The sequence below is a fragment of the Vulpes vulpes genome, chromosome 7, assembly GCF_048418805.1.
Source record: "Vulpes vulpes isolate BD-2025 chromosome 7, VulVul3, whole genome shotgun sequence".
Lineage (NCBI taxonomy): Eukaryota > Metazoa > Chordata > Mammalia > Carnivora > Canidae > Vulpes > Vulpes vulpes.
This window is the reverse complement of record NC_132786.1, coordinates 26,874,521-26,890,854: the sequence shown is the minus strand read 5'-3', so window position 1 is coordinate 26,890,854 and position 16,334 is coordinate 26,874,521. Positions and strand designations below refer to the sequence as shown.

The following is a 16,334-nucleotide window of genomic DNA, read 5'->3' as shown; positions in this document are numbered from 1 at the left end:
CTGTGTCTTTCAATATCACATATGTACTTTCTCCTAGTGCCCCTCCCCTCTCCGATTGGTAATCATTCTTCATAACGTCGTCCCAGGTTTGAGCTGTTGAAGCTTACAGGGAGGTTGCCATCCCTGACCACACATGCCTGGCATGTCAATAAGGCTGTCCTTGTAGCCTCAGGATTGTCTGTTTCCAGCTCCCGAGTGCATGAATGCCGTGCAGTTTGGAAGGGAGCCCGTTGTCAGAACCCCCCATCCTAGGGGGAAAGGCACATTCCGTGTGAGGTCACTGGTTGTTTTAAACTGTGGATTTTCCCTGGAAATATTTCATTCCAGTGAGTGATTCCCACTATGTTTTGCATTTAGATTTTCTGGGGCTGGGGGAGAGGTTTAAAAGAAAAATAGGGCAACCCTGTAAGGACCCCTCTCACTTCGGAGAGCTTTCTCTGTATCTTGGTTTAATAAACTTCTATTGCTTTGCTCACAAAAAATAAAAAGAAAGAAAGAAAAGAAAAGAAAAAAAGAAAGAAAGAAAAAAGAAAAATAATGATCCGAAGAAAACATAAGGTTTTCGTAGTATTTAGCTGTAAACGATGGTAGGAGATTAAAAAAAAACAACAAATAGAAGTGCAGGCCTGACCCTAAACCATGGAAGATGGACAAATCCATCTTCAAGACTGTGGTTGTCTTTCAATACATTGATGTCGTTCCAGGGAAAAGTTTTCCCAGCTTTTGGGAGATTGGTGGCATTGCCAAGGCAGAGTGACCACAATGGATGAGATACATAATAGATACACAGAGAGAGTGCGTCCTACACTGTGTCCTATTCCAGGCATGTGTTGCACTAAGTCACCCTCCCCTTTTGTCCTTACAGATGCGTTTGACTCTTGAGGCAGCCCGGGCCTGGGTTTCTGCCTTCAGGGGCGTCTGTGGGTGGAGAGCTGGAGGCAGAGTGGCTGAAGGCTCCGGGAGGCTGGGTGTGGGAGAGGGTGGCCGCTCTGTTAATGCCACCTCAGATGGTCCTGCCTTCTCCCCATGACTCATGGTGGCTGGCAGTGACAGAGCCAAATGAGAGTATTAACCAGTGTTGGCCACTGTGACCAAAGGAGTGAAAAAGAACAAATATCATCTCCTTCTGATGTTTACTGCAGATGCCTCAGCATCCAGCTAGCAGAGTATTTTCTGTGTGTAGGCCCACTGCTATGTTTCTCCTCAGGACTTAAAGATTTCCTATCAGGAAAGAGGAAATGATAGAATAATAGAGGCTTTCCCATGAAGAGGAAATGCTGTTTACAAGTAATGCACAGTTGTTAACTGTTCCGATTGCATACAATTATTGGATGATGCAAACCTTTTTAACTAAAACATCACCTTACTATTTAACTTTGATTTTTTAAATTAATGACGGTGTTGGGCAGCCCAGGTGGCTCAGCGGGTTAGTGCCGCCTTCCGCCCAGGGTGTGATCCTGGAGACCTGGGATAGAGCCCCACATCGGACTCCCTGCATGGAGCCTGCTTCTCCCTCTGCCTGTGTCTCTGCCTCTTTCTCTGTGTCTGTCATGAATAAATAAATAAAATCTTTAAAAAAATTAATGACAGTGTTGGGAACATAAGTTTATGTTGCAGTTGTTTTACTTACTGAATTTCAATAAAGAGCAGGAGTGGGGCACCTGGGTGGCTCAGTGGTTGAGTGTCTGCCTTCGGTTCAGGATATGACCCTGGAGTCCTAGGATCGAGTCCCACATTGGGCTACCTGCGAGGAGCCTGCTTCTCTCTACCTATGTCTCTGCCTTTCTCTTTCTCTCTGTGTGTGTGTCTCTCATGAATAAATAAATAAATAAATTTTTTTTAAAAAAGAAAAGCAGGAGCTGGTGGAAATTCAGAGAGAGACAACTTTAAATTATAGTAGAAAAGGAGTTGCTGGGGCACCTGGGTGGCCCAGATGGTTTAGTGTCTGCCTTCTGCTCAAGTCATGATCCCAGGGTCCTGGAATTGAGCCCCACATTGGGCTCCCTGCTCAATGGGGAGTCTGCTTCTCCCTTTCCCCCTGCCACTCCCCCCATGCTCATGTTCTGTCTCTCAGTATCTGTCTCCAATGAATAAATAAAAGATTTTTAAAAAATTAAAAAAACAAAAACAAAAACAAAGGAGTTGCTACTGGAAGGGAGATGCTAAAAATATCTAACCTCTTAATCCTGAAATAGTGAAGACTGGGAATGGTTGATAAGGAATATGGGCTTATTCACCAAATCTTGAAATTTTAGGGTAAAAGGACACTCTTTAGTCAAAGTAACTTTAAGTTTCATTAGAAGAGACACTATTCACACATGAAATTTCATACTGAGGAGGTGGAAAGGCAGGACATATCCATGACTCCACAGGACTCCTATTAGAAGTTGAAATACAGGGATCCCTGGGTGGCGCAGCAGTTTGGCGCCTGCCTTTGGCCCAGGGCGCGATCCTGGAGACCCCGGATCGAATCCCACATCAGGCTCCTGGTGCATGGAGCCTGCTTCTTCCTCCGCCTGTGTCTCTGCCTCTCTCTCTCTCTCTCTCTGTGACTATCATAAATAAATAAAATAAAATAAAAAAAGAAGTTGAAATACACATGACCTCTAGGGTTCATGAAAAAAGAGGACCATATCCTTCCATAATAATAATATTCTAGCTATCTGTTCAATTATTTTTATAGAAGCATAATGCAGATGACCATGGAATAGATCAGGGATGAAGATCCTACGTCTCTTCTAATCCAGGCTACATGTTTCCTGTGTTACCTAAAAAAAAAAATCTATATAGTAATAATAGTACTGTATTCCAGGGCATTTGAAAAGTCTCAACAGAAGGTGTGAGCCATGTTACCAGAACCCCCACACAGACACTGCTGGCTTGGTGCATTCCTTAGATTCTAGACGGTCTTTCATTTTTATTTTTTACCTTCATTTTATAATCCGCTTTGCTTGGTGCTGTACAGTGAGTATGCAAGACTTTGCAGCATTCCACCAAGGAACTGTGCTGGGTGGTGATAGCATGAGCCACTTCCCAGTCGGTGACTCATCTTCACATGCTCTGAGCAGAGCCTGTGCCCGGTTTCCAGGCCCCTTGCAGGGCTGATGGAATGAAGCTCTGAGCACTACAGCTCCTGGGTGGAAGGAGCAAAAAGGTCCTAAGCCAATAGAATGAATTCACTCTGAGATTTTGTGGATGCTCACCCTATTTAAGAATCTTATTTTGTGTGGAGAAAGGAGTGGGTGTTCTGGTCAGGAGACTCTGGTGCTTTCAGATGCTGGTGATGCTTACCTTTGATAGAGGGGGTTACCTATAGATAGGCTCTGAGCACCCGCCTTGAGCTAAATGGAGCCATTTGTGAGGAAGAGGATGGCCTTTCTTTGCTATCTGGTGTGTCTTGTGTGATGGCACACTGATTGACTAGGAACCCCAGACTTTTTAGATGTAATGTCACCAGGAGATTTTAGGTAGAGGCACAGTTGCCTCCAAACCAGCTGGCAGCATGGAAGCACTGGTAAACCCCACAATTTCAAAAGATTATAATCCTCGGGAGGATGTGGCACCATAGTGTTATGAAAAGATTATGGGGTTGATTCTTACTTCTGCCACTCATTAGCAGTGATAGAACATATAATTATCCCCAATTTACAGATGAGGAAATTGAGGCTTAGAGAGATTAAGTAATTTGCCTGAGGTCATGTAGCTAAAGGAGTCTGGCTCCAAGACTGCATGTTTGAACCTATTGCATGCTCTCATGTCTCCCCCTCTGTCTCTCCCTGCTTCCTTCTCTTTTTGAGAAGACATTTTTATTTCCTCTGACCCCTTGATAGAATGTATGGATAGTATGGTATGCCCTTTATAGGTGTGTATGTGAAATTGTATGGTATGCCCTTTATAGGTGTGTATGTGAAATTGTGGCTAAGAGTATAATCTCCAGAGCCCAACAGATTGACCAAGTTTAAATCAAGACCTGGCCACATCTCAGCTTGCAACTGAGAAAATCAGTTAATTCATCTGCACCCCAGCTTCTCCATCTGTAAGCCAGAGACAATAATAGCACCTGCCTATAGTTGTGAGAGTATTACATGAATTACTACCTGGGAAGCACCTAGAGCAGAGTACAACATATGATAAGCACTCAATACATGTGAGCCATTATTGTTTCTGCCATTATTTACTGCTGTCTCTTCAGGCCACTTGGTGGTTGGCAGTAAGCATGGCTTTGTCCCCTATGCTGGGGCCTTGCTGGAGGGTCTGGGTAGATAATGGTCTAGGCAACATGCTAAGCAAGGTTCGGTGATCAGCCAGTCTTGAGCCAACAATCTAGGCAGAGATTAACAGGGTGTGCATTCTGTACTCTTATGTAAAAAAGAAAATGAGAATTTAACCTGGTATCTGATTGTGATGAAAAACTTTCATGATAATTTATAAGGTCTGAGAAAATTGAACTAAAATATTTTTAGAGCCAGTACACAAGTACAAGTTCTGGGGGATTCACATGCCTAATTGTCAACTCCCAAGGAACATTCAGTTTTGTTAGAAACAGATAATTACTTGCAAAAGGTTCTGTGGATGTTTTGAATTGGCGATGAGAATTAATGCTGTGAGTTGATGCAAAGAAGTTGTGAAAAACATCTAGGATGGGGGCAGAGCCCTAGTAAAGGATTGTGATATAGTTGAGATAAAGAAGGAGTTGCTTAGGGTTGAGAGTTACAGATGGAAAACAATGGGAGATAGGGGCAAATTGGGACTGGGTTATAGAGTTCTGTATGAATTTAAGACAATGGGCAAAGAAATACACTCTTCTTCTGGGAGATACTTTGTTAAATTTGCCCAGAATACATACATTTCCCCAAAAGTACACTGGACATTAAAATGCAAAAGCTATCCTGCAGGACATGTACATGACAAAGACGTGTAGGTTGATTTTTAAAAATACCTTTGCTTTTTCAGTGAGACTTGAGCAAGTGATTTCACTACTTAGGTTAATAGAAAAACCATTTATGAAGCTAGGTATTCACAACTTCAACAAATGTAACTGGCCATCGAGTAACTGGCTTTTGAATATCGTACTCCAAGGACCTATTCAACACAAAGTTTTCAGATTAGAAAGTAAATACTAGGTATTACTTTTCATCCTTCAAATTCCCTTAAAGGAGTTAAAACTTACTAAATGCCACTACTGATGAAAATCCAGTGGAGCATGGATCCTGCCTGGGTTTTGGAATTCCTTCCTTGACTTTTTTTTTGTGTTAGTTATGGTTCTAAAACCTATATTAATAAAGAATGGATTGGTTGAATAATAATTAACCATAATTCTTCTGTCATTATTCTGCCTGGATAAGATTTCAAAATTGAAAGGAGTCTTAAAGATCAGCTAATTAGATCAGAAAACTGTTTCCTGACTCTTCTGTGTGTCTGGACATCTCACCAGTAACTGGATGCTCAACAATGTTGGGCTCAGCCAGTGTGGCTTATTGGATCCACCACTGGAAAATTTCCAGTGGAGAGATTCAAGTCATTAAAGTTACCTTTAAAGGTGCGTACAGTCTACCCCAGGGCACCCTTCTGTCCTCACCTCCTGGCACTCTTCATTTACTCTTTCCTTGTCACAAACATTGCTAGCATGTGCCCATCTCCAGACCTTTGTACCTCATACTTGCTGTTTCCTAGAATGTTCTTCCACAATATATTTATTTCATCCTCATTCTTAAAATGTTTCTTTGGCCTATGCTGGTGCTAGATTGACATTTATTTTCTCTTATCACACTGAAAGTATCATTCCCCTGATTTTTGGCTTACATTGTAGCTCTTGAGAAATTGGTTGCTTATTGTTCCTTTGAAGATAATCTGCCTCTTCATTCTGGCTGCTTTTATGATCTCCTTGTCTTTGGTATTCTGTAGCATCTCTAGGATGTATTAAGTGTGGAGGTCTTTTAATGAATCTGCTCTGGATTTGTTGGATCTTCTGTGTTTTTGGATTGGTGTCTTCCATCAATTCTAGAAAATTCCCAGACATTATCTCTTTATATGCTGTCTGTGATCCATTCTCTTTCTTTTCTCATGGAAATGCAACTGGATCTGTTAAACATATTTAACAGCCTCATGTCTTTTTAACCTCTTATTAAATATTCCATGTCTGTCTTTCTATTCTTTATTTCAATAATTTCTTCAGCTTTATCTTCAAGTTCACAAATGTTCATCAGTTTCTAGCTGGCTAACAAATATATCCTTTGTGTTTTAAATATCATGTATCTTATACACATTTATTTATAAGTTATGCTTAATCAATTAAAAATGCACTTATTTTAAAAAATATTTTATTTATTTAATCATGAGAGACACAGAGAAAGAGGCAGAAACAAAGGCAGAGGGAGAAGCAGGCTCCATGCAGGGAGCTCGATGTGGGACTTGATCCCAGGACCCTGGATCATGCCCTGAGCCAAAGACAGATGCTCAACCACTGACCCACCCAGGTGCCCCAGAAATCTGCTCATTGTAATCATTTCTTGTTTCATATGAATTTTTTCAATTGCTATTTTTATTTCTTTAAATGTGATTGTTTAATGTTTTGTGTTTGACAATTTAATACCTGAAATCTTGGCTGATTCAGCTTTTTGTGGTTTCTGCTAGTTCTTGCTCCTGCATATTTGTGACTTTAAAGTGTTAATTCAGTTTTTTGAATATTTAACCATGGGGCTGTTTGGAGGCCTAGGTGGAAGGTGATTTCCTCTAGAAAATTTATGTTTGGTGCTGCCAGATTTCTTGGTGATACTACCAACCACCTTAAAACATATTTTTGGCTTGAGGTTTTCCAGGCCACCCAAGCACTGTGAGTTTGGACTGGACATCCTGTGTGAAGGCTAGATTTTGATGGCAGAATTTTAGGGGAGATTTTCCCCCTCCTTTCCACATCCATAAGGGACATGTTATTTGAGACAGTCATCTTTTCTTGAAGTCCCTGGGAGTTATCTGTGGAAATTAGGAAAAAAAAAAAAAAGCATTCTTTTCTCAAGACACTTTATTGCTGTCAGTCAGAACATTTTCATAATAACTTTAAAATAAAACATGACTGTGAAGTGAGTGGTATCCCAGGGATTATGTGAAACACAAGTTGCTCTCACTTCATGAAATGTACCCTCTGTCCCATTCTGACCAATCAAATCCTGCCCAAGCCTCAGTGCCTCACTCAAATAACCCCTTCTCTGAGAACACATCCCTAATTTCCACATTCTAATGCAAAATGGCAGCCCCTCTTCTGAATTACCATAGTAGTGGTGGTGCATTTATCACAAATTTACTACTTTTTGTTATTTTTCTTAAATCTTATCTCCATTACAAGAATGAGAGTTGCATGTTTTATTCAAATTTCTGTCTTCTATAGCACTCAGTAGAAGGTCTTGAGCAGGTAGGTGGAATATTTTTGTTAAATAATTAATTAAAGGAAAGAATTTAATTGAATAACAGGATGTGAACCTACTAAATAAAGAATTACAAAAGGTTAGCAAGTTGGATGGTTCATAAAGATTTGCTAAATCCCAAGTGTATAGTTCAGAAGGGCTGTCAAAGTGGGTAAAAGTCTTCTCTGGGTGATGGTGAACTATGTTATGCTTAGAGTTTTTTGCATTGCTTCAGTGTCTAAGTTTAGAATGGTTTGGCAAAACTTGTGTCTGCTCATAATAGAGTCAGAGATGTCTGTTAAGTAAGAAAGTCTTTGTATCATTCCAAGAAAATGATTTCTACCAATCTTTGTTTTTTTCAAAAGGAGATTATGCTATATTGTTCTACGGAAATTGTTGCTCTATTGTTTATTTGGCTATTGCTCAATATATTTTACTCATTTTGTTAAGTAAGTGAGTGCATGTTACAGATTTTCTTCCTTCCCAATTCTTTTCCATTATCAGGTGATTTTAGGAGCTTTTAAAAATTATTTTTTAGTAGAACAGGAAAGAATGCTTTCTTTAAAAATCTCAAGTTTTCTTTACCTGATACTTCTGAAAAATTTAATTTGTACTTGGGACTTTTTATAAATGATCTGATCTAAATCTTTAAGATCTCACAAGATTGGAGGAACTGGGACAAAATAGCTTGTCCTGGTCACTCAACCATTGAGGGGTGAGACTGCTGTGATTTGAATATGGGTTCACCTTTCTTTCCAGTGTATCAAATATTCATAGATTTAGCTTCATAGTATGATTTGGTCAGATTTTAAATGTTAAGCACTAAGCATGTGTAAACTCTTTTTCCTCCCCTTTAAAATTTAAAGCTCATTATGATATTAACAGGATATGACCTTATAGGAAAATGATTGAGCCTTCTAATTCCTGTTGTTTATTTGGTATTTGGAGAAACATCTGGAAAATATTATGTTCCGTGACTATTATTGACTTAATGACTAATGTTTATGCCCTAGCGTGGAGGTCCTAAAGCACTCTAAAGTAGTCAGGAGATGTTTTTGCAGTGATTATTGAACAAGGCACTTCCCTTGCACTGGCACTCTGGGAGAGGTGCAGGGCTCTGATCAGCTGGGCTTGAGGCCCCTGACTATGGTAGGATATGGAGGTTTCAGCCACCTGGCATGGCTTCTTCACAAGAAAGAGGAGTGCCATTACAGGGGAAGGGGGTGTGGAGGCATGCCAAGTAGTCAAAAGCTATAGCCACTATTGTGTACTTCCTGATAACCAAATAGAGTTGTGAATGGGTTGTTGGATAGAAGGTTCTGATGCTCCAGACAAATGTAGGGCTCAAGATTCTAACATGGTCCTGAAGGCATATAGATAGGAGAGATTTAAAGTCATGGGGTTGGACCAGAAGCAAGGGCAAGTCCGTGAGGCACATAATAAGTCATAAAGAAGGAGTTTCCAGGGAGTGGGAGCAGGTGCTCAAAGAGGCAGGAGTGGGACCTCTAAGATCAGAGAAGACAGAGTTGCTATCTGAGGGTATAGTCAACAGTGTCAGCACTGCTGAGAGTGCAGGCCATAGTAACACCGAGAAGTATTCATTGACTCATTAGGCAAGATGTGAGAACTCTGAGAAAATTGGAACTGACAGGAGATGACTATCAACTGGAGATGTGTGTTGAAGGTGAAGAGAAGTAGAGAACAGAAGTATCTGCTTTGGGTCATGAAGTGGATGCTTGATCCACTGAGAGGGACAGTAAGTCTGGGAAGGTAGGGTAGGTCTGAAGAGAAGGGAATGGGTTCCATTTCATCACTTCGTGATGTACTTCCATGGCTTTAATTAAAATCAGAAGTTTTTGGCTTTTGATATTTCATAAATTATTTCATATACAAAGAGGAGGTTCAAATCAGAAACTCAATGAATGAAAACATTTGAGAGAAGAAGAGTAGCCTGTGAAGAAGTCTGGAAGGCGGAGAGGTTGCAGGCAATTGAAGCTGGTGTCATCTGGTAGGCCAAGTGGGGAGAGAGTTTGGAGGCAGGGATGACTGTCAGCAGTTTCCATTACTAAAGAGGGGTCGAGTAAGTTAACAACAAGTGCCGATTGGTTTTGACAAAGACTATTACAGAAGAGTAGTGGGGTCAAAATCCAGTTGGCAGAGGGATTTTAAGTGGAAGAGATGAGAAGTGGGGAAAGCTGGAACAGAGCGCTGTTTCCTGAAGTTGACTTTGAATAGAGGGGTAAAAACACAAGGATCTGTCAAGGGGGTGGTGGTTATTATTTTTTTGGGGGGGAGGCAGGATAGATTTGTGATGTTTGTATGCTAATGGAGCAAAGCAATGGGGAGAGGGAGGTTGAAGAAACTAGAGAGGAGGATAATTAAGGAGTGAGGTCCCAGAGCAGATGGATGGGAGGAGATATGTCAACTGGTGAATCAGGAGGGATGGTGGTATGAGTGGGATGCAGATGTTTCTAGATGCCCATATAGTCAATGAATATAATCAACGAACAATGAATATGCAGTGCCACACCTAAGTTATATCAATGCCCCCTTCTTCATCTTGATCCAAAAATATTTAACATTAGGAAAATTATCACTACTCCCGTTTTACAGTCTGGGGGCATTGGCAAACGACCCTGCCTGCTGCCTGTTCTGTAAAACAAAGTTTTATTGAAACATGGCCATGCTCCAGTTCATTCATTTGCATATTGCCTATGCTTTTCCACAATAACAGCCAACCCTAAAATGTCATTGGCCCTTTTCAGACAGTTTGCTGACCTCTATACACTGATTAAACTGAGGCCTAGAGAGAATATTGACTTTAGAGGATCCCTCTCTCCCCCATCCATGTCTGAGGCCACTTTTTCTTTGTGTTACTTGACATTCTCCTGATGCTCACTGCACACTCTTAGAATTATCTGGTAACTTCTCTTTCTCAGGAACTTTCAACAGTTGCGATTGTAAATTAGATCAAATTTAGACCTATCCTGGCTCCACCCTAGAAATTCAACTGTGTCTCAGTGCTTCCTAAGGAGGTAGGTGCTAGAGACAGCCCAGATCTTTCCCTGACCTTGGATGTGTTGGTTTAATCTGCATTACTTGGATTGCTTTTCTTCACCTTTTCTGAGAGGCCAAGATCATCATCTTCTCTGACATCATTCCCCAAACCCCATGTATTCCTTATCCCTGTGGTTTTGTTTCATTATTTCCCTCCTGTGCTCACCCATCTTTGAGTGTAGTCTGTGTCCTGTCAGAGGGGATGCCCCTACTTTGGTGCCAGGGGTTCAAGTAGTGTCTCTGCCTCTAACCTCCCGGAGGACAGGGTCTGTATTGACCATGTTATCAGCACCCTGAGTTCTACAGTTGCTGAGAGTTCTATTGGTGCTTATCAGATGAATTCTGATTAGGTTGAAAAAAATTTAGGTGCTTCAAAATTGCTCACTTATACATAAAATGGTGTGCTAATTACTAGCCCTTTTCAACTCTCTTGAAACCAAATCCCTTCCTGAATCTTTTGAAATCCACTTTGAATTATTGACCAAGTTTGAAAGCAGTGCATTTATAGTTACGTTTTCCCCTTTTTGTCATTCTGTTCAATTTTTAAGAGAATATACAAAATCCACTCAAATTAATTTCTTGCTGAATTTTCAAATGTTTCTGTAGGGGCTAAGATTTTAATAGTTGCAATTTACTTCTACAGGGTATCAGATTATAGTTGCATTTACTTACACATACTGTTTAGCACTTTGCTACTTAAAATGTGGTCTGCCCACCAGCTGCTTAGGCATCACTTGGGAGCTCCTTAGAAATGCATAGTCTTGGGTCCCACTCAGACTTCCTAAATCAGAATCTGCATTTTAATAAGATTGCTGAGATGCACTTACACTTTAAAATTTGAGAAGCACTGCTTTGGACTGTTGAACTGGTAAACACATGAAACACAGGGCCCTATCTCACAGACCTTTTATAACTTTTTTTTTTTTAAGGATTTTATTTATTTATTCATGAGAGACACAGAGAAAGAGGCAGAGACACAGGCAGAGGGAGAAGCAGGCTCCATGCAGGGAGCCCGATGTGGGACTCAATCCTGGGTCTCCAGGATCACACCCTGGGCTGAAGGCAGGCGCTGAACCGCTGAGCCACCCAGGGATCCCTTTTTATAACTTTCATATGTTATGATGGTGTGTTTTATATTTTATGATGGAAGTTTTCCCTATCAGAAAAGTTTTGCTGTTTTTCTCTGTTATTGTTGGAGAAGATCATGATTAAGAGACAGATAAGGTATGCTTTTTTCTTTCTACTATCTGGCATGTACTTATTTTCTCTGTTTTTTTTTTTTTTAGAAATAACAAAATCTAAAACTTCTCTATCCTTGACAGGAGTCTTCTGGGCTACTCTGTAGTAGGTGAACAACTTACCTCTCCCTCACCTGTAGCATTGGGCTTAATGCTATTCTTTCTGATTTGTATATTTTATCGTCCCCCTTTGGTTACCTTGGAAATTGCTTGTACACAATTTGAATTCTGTACTGGATGAAGTTGTAGTTCCCATATTTTTAAGTCCTTGAGAAAAGTAAGGGACTAACTAAATATAGGAACAAGTAAATAATAAAACCACATTTCTTGGGGATCCCTGGATGGCTCAGCGGTTTGGTGCCTGCCTTCGGCCCAGGGCATGGTCCTGGAGTCCCAGGATTGAGTCTCACATTGGGCTCCCTGCATGGAGCCTGCTTCTCCCTCTGCCTGTGTCTCTGCTTCTCTCTCTCTGTGTCTCTCTTGAATTAAGAAAAAAAAATCTTAAAGAAAAAACACCCACATTTCTTTAAAAATACATAATTCATTCAAAACACTAATTCATATCGTTCTTTGTGCCAATTAATCCAAGCAGGCAGAGTCAAAAAATAATACAATCTTTTTTTTTTTTTTGGACAGGTCATACACATGTATTGAATTTAAAAGATTCAGTAAAAAGTGAATCTCCTTTCCATCCTCACTGCCCTAGCCAGGCGATTCTCTCTGTGGGAGCAGCTCTTCATCCCAGGTCCTTATGAAAACTTCCACAGTATATGGACTGAGAAGTTCAATGTAGTTGTGGCCAAGAGGGTGAACAATGAGGCCAGACAGAGTTTGAACCTTGGCTACTAGCTTTGTCATCTTGGACAAGTTTCTTAATCTTGCTGTGCCTCAGTTTCCTTATCTGTGAAAGGGTATAATAATTACCTTTTAGAATTACTGAAAAGAACTAAAGAGATAATTCATGTAAATGGAGTGCAGAATACACTCAACAAATATTAACTATTAATATATGTGAGCATTTCATTATGGTTTTATCATTTCTACACATAGTAGTTACATACCCTAAATATTTCCACACCTTGCTATTTCTTTTGTGTGTGTGTGTGACTATTTTCTTTTTCTTCTACAACCCTGAGATCAAGACCTAAGCTGAGATCAAGAGTTAGACACTTAACCAGCTGAGTCACCCAGGCACCCTGTGCTTTTCCATTTTTTTTAACCTAACAATGTGGGATTTTCATTTAACTCTGTGGAGATTGGTTCATTTTATTATGTATACAACTGTCTCATTCTTTTTTAGTATTATTATTATTTTTTTTAGAAAGAGAGAGAGAGTGTGCACATGTGTGAGTGTGAGGGGAATAGAGGGATAGAGAGAGAATCTTAAGTAGACTTCATGCCCAACACAGAGTCCCACATGGGGTCGATTCCACAACCCTGAGATCATGACCTGAGCTGAAATCAAGAATTGGAAGTTTAACCAACTGCACCACCCAGGTGCCCCTAAATTGTTTCCATTCTTATGATGTTATGAAAAGCATTGGCGAAATGGCATGTGTACATGTTATAGTGTGTCTGTAGGGTAAATTTTAGAAATGGAATCTAGAAATGGTCAAAGTATAGGCTTTAATTTTGTTAGATGTTGACTTATTGCCCTCCATAGAATGATATACATGTGCCAACAAAGGCACTCTCAAACTTATTATGACAGATTTTAACTGTGATTTTTAAAAATACAGTTTTTCTCATGAATACCTAATAAAAATGTCCATACATATTTGGAAATTTGATTAAGATTGCTGGATTCTTTGGAATAGTTTGGTGGGTAGGAATAGGAAGATAAAGCTTTGCACTTAAGGGTTTTAGGGAGCAACAAAATAGGATAGTGAGCTATTTTTAAAGAGGAACTGTATGATATGCCACAAACTGTCATTATATCTAACTTCTAAAGTATTCTTGAGATACTGAAACAAAGAGTTTGGAAAACTCCCCTGAGCAGCAGGACCTGGCCTCTAGATGCTCCTTCAAGGATCTTAGTTCGCTGCATTGTCCTGAGATCGGCACAATGTAGAGCACTTCTTTCTTCTACTCACGCATATCATCATACAAATTCTTGCTGCCAACCTATCTAAACCTACAGCTTTTCCTTAGAATGTAGGCGAAACAGTTTCTTTTAAGTATGTAAAAAAATTAATGTAATCTCTGAAGTAAATAAGACCAGAATATAGTATCTTGGAACGTGTGACCTTAGCTTAATTTTTGAGTGACCCAAGTTATTTGTGGACCCCTTCTTATTTATTTTACATTTTCTAAATGATTCACCCATTGAGTTTTATGGAATTTATAATACACTGCTCCTCTGAAACACAACTCTAGTCTGTGGTGAGAATTAAGATTAGCACCAAAATATACATTTTTAATACATTTAGCAGATGATTGCTTGGCTCATTTTGAATATTCAGATGAGCGGAGGAACTGAAAGGGAAATCAAGATAACTTTACATTCCAAGAGGCATGTAAATACATGGCTGTTTTTAGCCATGGGCATCAATCAGGAAATACTTGTTGGATGTCAGGGGTGTTGAATGTGGCACCAGGTCACAGTGACAAGCAGCAGGCTCTCAGCTGACCTTTTCCAAACTGGAAGGAACACCCTCGCAGCTGACAGACCCTAAGGAGATGCTTCTCAGGGCCGCCTGTGATGCCTGAGTTTGGCTGGTGGTTTGTGAGGTGCCCGTGGGGGGCAGCATGGGGACCACAGGAGACTTGCTCTTTTTTCAGGGACCAGTAGACAGGCGGGGCTCACAGATGCTCGGAGGTAAACTGAATCACTTAGACACTTAACCTAGTTGTTAGGATGAAGGCTATGGGCCTATATTCTCTGAGCAATTTATCAACATGGCTGTCATTCTTTGTTAGCCACTTGACAGGATCTTGACACCAAGGAATCATAACCACCACCACCACCACCCCTCTTTAAAACCCAGCTCAACACAATGGATACCCTTAAGTTTCAAAATAGGTACCAGTTATGTGGCTATTACTTCATGCTGGGTCTTTTTGTTAGTTAATTGTTAATTGTCCCAAACATCAATGAGGGAGATGAAAATGAAGACTTAGAGGGATTAACTAGCATGTGCCAACTGCTAAGGGAACAGCCCTGAGAGTGACACCCAGGTCGTTCTCACACTGAAGATGGGGCTTTCCCGCCCGGTCAGCAATGCTGTCCTGCCAGCTAATAATACAAGTGCCTGTTCCACTGCAAGAAGCCATCACATTTGTCTGGACACAGTTGTTTTTTTCTAAATAAGGTCTCATTATTACTCCTCATTCAACTACCTGTAATGTAATTATGATCGATTTTGATGTTGCTAATGACTTTGAATTATTTCCTCAAATTACCTTTATTACTTCCCTGAAAACTAAGGCTTAATATACTGACAGGTTGTCAGACTTGCCCCTTAGTCATTCAGCGATCAGCAGTAGTGCCCAGGATCCTTCCTCCGCCTCTGGTGAAGACGGGAGCTTTGCAGGCACATTCTCTATCTCACTTTCTCTCAATCAGCAAGGTCATTGTCTTAATTTTCTTAGGATCCTGAGGCATACCAGGCGGTGTTCTTCTTTTACACATACTTACCTTGTATTTCTAGTATTTTTCTCTTGTCTTTCTTCTGAGTAATACTGATTTTTGTCTTAATTCTTCCTATCATTGCCAGTTTTCTTCCCTTTTCCTGTTTGATGTCTCATTTAAAGTGCTACTCAATAGACTTATTCTAGATTTGTTGATTTTTTGCTCTTATTTTTATTTCTTGTTATTTTTCTTTTAGTTATAAGGCTTACTGTATTTTCTATAACATGCATTTTGTCCCCTTCTGTGGTTATTTTGTTTCCTCTCAGGGGCTTATTTTGTTGCTGTATTTCCACCCTTTTGCCCCAGTTCTGTTCCAGGTTCTTGAAGGAATCTGGGTTGGGGTTTAGTGGGGCAGAGCCTAGGCTAGGAGAACTTCTAGCCCGGGAGAACTTTCAGGGGCTGTCAAGGTCTGGGCTCCTACAATCACTGGGAACTACTGTCAGTCATTCCTTTCCTCCCTGGCTCTGCCCCCCTGCCAGCATTGAGCAGGGCTTCCCCCACTGCCTGCAAGTTGTCCGCAGCATCGGGGCCATGTGGCTGGCCCCTGTGCCCCTGGTCCTTCACCGGGAGAATAGCGGGTTCCATTCATTGTTCAGCAGCCTGGGCTTTGAATCAGGTGTCTCAAACCTTACACCACCCTGCAAGATTAATAACTATCTGTGTCTGACAGATAAGGAAGCTGGTGCTTTGAGAGGTTGAGACTCTTGCGGGAGAGCGCAGTCTGTAAAAGGATGCACCTAGGATCCTGGCCTGTCTGTGGGACTTCACAGTCCACCTTGTCTCCACCACAGCATCTCATTCTCTGCCAGAACAAACTTGTTACCTGAGTACTTTCTACACCTTTTGTTATCTGCACTGGGATGAGATCCTTCTTATCCGCATTAGAGGGTGTTTCGGGGATTCCCTACTGTTGTATCTTAATACTGTTGCATCATGCTCCTGAGAGTTCTTCATTTCTCCCTGTTTAATTCATGAATACTCCCAGTACATTGTTTCCTTTGTTCATTG

At 40.7% G+C, this 16,334-nt stretch overlaps 1 protein-coding gene across 27 annotated transcripts in view; it reads left to right on the top strand.

Annotated features, from left to right (window-relative positions):
- CSGALNACT1 (chondroitin sulfate N-acetylgalactosaminyltransferase 1) overlaps positions 1-16,334 on the top strand; it is a 323,911-nt gene that overhangs the window by 93,187 nt on the left and 214,390 nt on the right. The gene's annotated exons all lie outside the window — the stretch shown is intronic.